General features: G+C 34.8%; 1 pseudogene; it reads left to right on the top strand.

The window, feature by feature from the left end:
• The first annotated feature begins 711 nt into the window (after positions 1–711).
• LOC129088046 (CBY1-interacting BAR domain-containing protein 1-like) lies at positions 712–1,564 on the top strand (annotated as a pseudogene).
• The last annotated feature ends 4,482 nt before the right edge of the window (positions 1,565–6,046 follow it).

Raw genomic sequence — 6,046 nt, 5'->3', positions numbered from 1 at the left:
ATGAAAAAACGTCCTCAGGTGAAGATTAAAAAAAATATGAGCAGGCTGATTGGATGGATAAATAAAAGATAAAACTTCTTGAAACAGAAACTCAAATCATTGAAATTGAAAGCTCAGTGGAACTGGTTAAACAGTTGAATAGAGAAGTCCTGCACTGCAAGACAGATCTAAAGAAATGACTTAGAGTGCAGCACAAGGATAAAGATATGAAAAATATAAGAGACACTAAGAGACATGGAGGATAGAATAAGGTCTAAATTATGTCTGATTAGAGTTACTGAAGCTGTAATTTAGGGACAGGCAATCTTTGAAAACTAATGACAAATAATTTTTCAACACATGAATCATCAAATTCAGGAATCACAAGAAATCCCACCAGGAAAAGTAAAAATGAAATCACATTATAGACACATCATAGTGAAATTGCAGAAAAACCTTTAAAAATGCCTCAGGGAAAAGACAGATTACTTATAAAAGAACAAGAGGACCAATAATCACAAGAATAGCAGCTACAGGCAACAGAATAACACTTTCAGTATGTAGAGGGAAAATAACTACCTGAATTCTACAGTCAGCTTACCAGTCACTCAAGTATAAGAGGACAACTCTCGGGCTCCAGCAACGGCTTCGGCTGGCTCCCCAGCACAAACCTGGGGCCTCGGAGCCCGTTGTTGGGCCCCAGTCCAGGGTCACGGCAGTGCTCAAGGCAAGATGTTGAGGTACAGCTTGGGAAACCAGGATGCTCAAACCAGACAACGGCAGGATGCTATCATAAATATGGAGAAGCATTTTGAAGAGCTGTGCCAAATCTTTGCTGCTTATGTACAGAAAACTGCTGGACTGCGAGACAAAGCAGACCTCCTGGTGAACCTCTACATGCCTCTACAGAGAACCCAAATTTAAAGCAGGGCCTGAAAAACTTTGCTGATGAGTTTGCCAAACTTCAGGATTATCAACAAGCAGAGGTTGAAATACTTAAAGCCAAAGTAGTTGAACCATTGAAAGCTTATAGAACCATTGTAAAAATGAAACAAGATGACCTCAAAGCAACATTAACATCAAGGAATCGAGAAGCTAAACAGTTAGCTCAGTTAAGAAAGAACACCATCAGCAAAACCCAGCTGATCAACATGTTATTTCACAGGCAAAAATGAAATTACAGAGCTACAATGGATGCTACCTGAACATCTTGTTATCTGGTGGAAACTACTGACAATTTTAAAAAGCATAAAATAAAACATAAAAAGACTTTATTTTCAGAATTCATCACTATTGAAATATTATTTCACAGCAAAGGTTTAGAGGTCTACACTGCTGCCTACCAAAACACACAAAAGACTGATGAAGATTTAGAGGTTTTAGAAATTCTCTCTATCCACATGATTATTCATCCCATTTAGATATTGTAAGAACAAATTCAAAGTCACCTCTTCAGAGATCACTGTCAGCTAAGTGTGGGTCTGGAACAAAGCAGGTATCTACCTGTCCACTAAGAAAGGATCAACAAGCAGGAGAAGATGATGAAGAGGATGAAGACTTAGATATAACAAAAGAAAAGAATTAATTTTCTTAAGTAAGATTCACCTTTCCATTTTTTTCTTAAATGACTTGTGATCCAGAATTACTGAATTGTAAAATTTTGTACTGTCTTGATGTATTAAACCTCAGAATGAAATCCTACTGGAAATAAAAAAAATAATTAAAGGAAATTTATGCTGACAAAAATGAAGGCTTTAAAAAACATCACACATCAGTTATTTCAACATCCTGTCTAGCAGTATGTGACCTTTTTGTATAGCTCCATTTTTTCAAAAAGATTATGCATTTCAAAAGTATTTCATATTAATTAATGCACTATGCTTTTGGGGTTGCAGCAGTAAGTAGATGACAAGAAAACCCCAAAATATTTAACAATTCCACTTGCTTCTTTTAGGTTAAGATCAGAAAAGGGTCCCAGATAGTCATTCTGATTAAATACAAATTTTATTCTGTAAAGCCTTAATCAAAAATACAAGGGTTTTTTTCTTCCCTTTCTTTTCACTTTTACTACAACCTGAACTTTCATCATTTAATACATAATTTTACTTTTCAACAAGATTGTCATCACTCTTTGATTAAAGGTAATGGGAACCTAGAATAGTGTTTTACAGCTATACTTAAGACATAAATTTTAGCTTTAAAAAGAGAGCCACATTCAGCCTGATTCTAGCTTTAAAACAAAAATGCTGTCATACTAAAGCTACACACGGTACTACAACTTTTTAAAAAGCTGTAATTTGGTAATGTTGCCTAAGAAAGCATGGAAAACCATAAATAATTAAAAATTATATGAAAATTTTACCAAATTACCGTCCAATAAACAAAAGAATATACAGTCACTCTTATTCCTAAAAATGTAAAACAATTTAATCAGAGTCTTTCATTATGTCTGATGCCTTTATTTCTTTAAATGGGAAACTATTTTGTTATTTCATGGACCCCAGTTGGACATATAGTAATTATGAAATTAATAAAGTTATTGGGGAAAACTACAAAAAGCAATTATTCATAACAGAAAAATAAAAACTTTCTAGAAAAAAAGAATGAGAGGACAATACTGTCAATGGATGAATGGATAAAAAGGATGTGGGACACACAATGTACACACAATGAAATACCCAGCCTTAAAAAGGGAGGAAATCTTGGCATTTGCAACAACATAGATGAACCCAGAGGGCATTATGCTAAGTGAAATAAGCCATATGCAGAAAGACAAATGCTTCATGATCTCATTTATATGTGGAATCTAAAATAATCAAACTCATAGAAATAGAGAGTAGAATTGTGATTACGGGAGGTTGTGAGGGAGGGAGAAGTGGGGCGATGTTGGTCAAGGGGTACAAAGTTTCAGTTATGCAAGATAAGTTCTGCAGATGTAACGTAAAAAATGTGACTATAGTTAACAATACTCTATTATATACTTGAAATTTTCTAGATGATATCTCCATGCACAAATAATAACTATTGAGGTGATGGATATATTAATTAGCTTGATCATGGTAAATATCTCACAATGTATACATATATCACATTATCAAGTTGTACATTTTAAATATATACAATTTTAATTGTCAGTTATACCTCAATAAAACTAGGGAAAGAAATATGAAGACAATAGCCTTTTAGACAAAGAATGGAGTTTACTACTGCATGCCTTTACCAAAGGGCCAAAAGAAGAAAAATGGTTTCACGAGGATCTTGTACAAGGTGAAACTGAGAACAAAGAAAATAATAAATACATACACAAAGCTAAACAAGCATCAGTTCTATTAAATGATAATAATGGCTAGATTGGGGTAAAAAATAATTTGGATTAGTGGATAATGATAATAGTAAGATACAGAAGATGGGAGGATGGTGATTATCTTTAAACATTAAAGGTACCTGCTAAAGTTTCTAAGAGTAACCACTAAAATCAAAGCTAAACTTTCCCACTCAATAGAGGAAGAAATGGAATTTTTAAAAAACACCTTAACATTCAATTTGGATCCAGCAATGCATTAAAAAGATCATAAACTATAATCAAGTGGGATTCATCCCAGGGATGCAAGGATGGTACAATATTTACAAATCAATAAACATAATACATCACATATATAAAATGAAGGACAAAAATCATATAATCATATCAATAGATGCTGAAAAAGCATTTAATATAATCCAGTACCCATTTATGATAAAAACACTCAGCAAAGTGGGAATAGAGGGAGCATACCTAAAATAACAAAGGCCATATATGAGAAAACTACAGCCAACATCATACTCAGTGGGCAAAAACTCAAGCTTTCTACTTAAGATCAGGAAAAGACAAGAGTGTCCACTTTCACTACTCTCACTACTCTTATTCAACATAGATTTGGAAGTCCTCGCCACTGTGATCATACAAGAAAAAGAAATAAAATGCATCCAAATTGGAAAAGAGGAAGTAAAACTGCCATTGTGTGCAGACGACATGACAGTGCACATAGAAAACCCTATAGTCTCCACCAAAAAACCCACTCAACCTAATAAGTAAATTTGGCAAAATAGCGGGATACAAAGTCAATATTCAGAAACCAAGGGCACTTTTGTACACTAACAATGAACTATCACAAAGCGAAACTAGGGAAAAAATCCCATTGACTATAGCAACAAGAAAAATAAAGTACCTAGGAATAAACTTAACCAAGGAGGTAAAATACCTGTACTTGGAAAACTATAGGATACTGAAGAAAGAAATTATGGAAGATACTAATAAATGGAAGAATATACTGTATTCATGGATTGGATGTATTAGAAGAACTAATATATAAATTCATTAAAATACTACCCAAAGCAATCTATAGATTCAACACAATTCCTATTAAAATACCAATGGCATATTTCACAGATCTAGAACAAATACTACAAAAACTTGTATAGAACCAAAAAAGACCCCAAACAGCCTCAGAAATCTTGAGAAAGAAGAACAAAGTAGGAGGGATCACAATACCCGACATCAAACTGTACTACAAGGCCACTATAATCAAAACAGTCTGGTGTCGGCATAGGAACAGACACATAGATCAATTGGAACAGAATAGAGAGCCCAGAAATAAATCCATGTCTCTGTGGTCAGTTATTACTTAACAAAGGGGGCAGGAACATAAAATGGAGTAAAGATAGCCTCTTCAATTAATGGTGTTGGGAGAACTAGACTGGTACGTGTAAAAAAATGAAACTAGACCACCAACTTACACCGTACACCAGAATAAAGTTAAAATGGATAAAAGGCTTAAATATAAGTTGTGATACCATGAAAGTCCTAGAGGAAAAAATAGGCAGGAAAATTTCAGATATCCCATGTAGCAATATTTTTGCCAATATATCTCCTAGGGAAGGGAAAATAAAGGAAAAAATACATAAATGGGACTACATCAAACTAAAAAGCTTCTGCATGGCTAAAGAAAACATCAGTAAAATGAAAAGGGAATTGACCATATGGGAAAACATATTTACCAATGATACATCAGACAATGGTTTGATTTCCAAAGTATATAAAGAAGTAATATGACTGAACTCTAGGAAGACAAACAATCAAATTAAAAAATGGACAAAGGACTTGAATAGACACTTCTCCAAGGAAGACATACAGATGGCCCATCAACATACAAAAAGATGCTCAACATCATTAGCCATCAGAGATGCAAATTAAAACCACAATGAGACATCACCTCACACTGGTCAGAATGGTCATTAATAAATCGCCAAACAAGCACAGGCAAGGACATGAAGAAAAGGGAACCCTAGTGCACTGTTAGTGGGAATGCAGACTAGTGCAGTCAGTGTGGAAAACCGTATGGAATTTCCTCAAAAAACTAAAAATGGAACTGCCTTTTGACCCAGGAATTCCACCACTGGGAATATACCCTAAGCATCCTAAAACACTAATTCAAAAGAACTTATGAACCCCTATGTTCATAGCAGTGTTATTTATAATAGTAAAGTGCTGGAATCAGCCTACATGCCCATCAGTAAATGTGTGGATCAAAAAACTGTGGTACATTTACACAATGGAATACTACATGGCAGAAAGGAAGAGGGAACTCCTACCTTTCACAGCAGCATGGATGGAACTGGAGAATAGTATGCTAAGTGAAATAAGCCAGTCTGTGAAAGACAAATACCATATGATCTCACCTATAAGAGGAACTAATGAACAAAAATAAACTAACAAGCAAAACAGAGCCAGAGGCATGGAAACATGTAATAGACTGACAGCAACCAGAAGAGAGGGGAGAGAGGAATAATCGTGAAAAGAAGGGGAAAGGGTTAGTCAGTGAACAGGTATGAAGGACCCATGGACATGGATATCAGTTGGGAATTGACTGTAGTGGGTGGACTGGGGGAGGAGGGCAAAGAGGAAAAACTGGGACAATCGTAATAGAAAAACAATTAAAATTTTTTAAAAAGTCAATGAATAGAAAAAATCTTAAAGTTAAGCAAGATATGAATAGTCCCTGACCTTGAGAGACTCAGAGTCTCCTTA

Source organism: Pteronotus mesoamericanus, unplaced genomic scaffold, assembly GCF_021234165.1.
Source record: "Pteronotus mesoamericanus isolate MK-2021 breed Mesoamerican mustached bat unplaced genomic scaffold, CSHL_Meso_final scaffold_54, whole genome shotgun sequence".
In the NCBI taxonomy this organism is placed as follows: domain Eukaryota; kingdom Metazoa; phylum Chordata; class Mammalia; order Chiroptera; family Mormoopidae; genus Pteronotus; species Pteronotus mesoamericanus.
The sequence above is the reverse complement of the archived record's forward strand: the minus strand, read 5'-3'. Positions and strand labels throughout refer to the sequence as shown.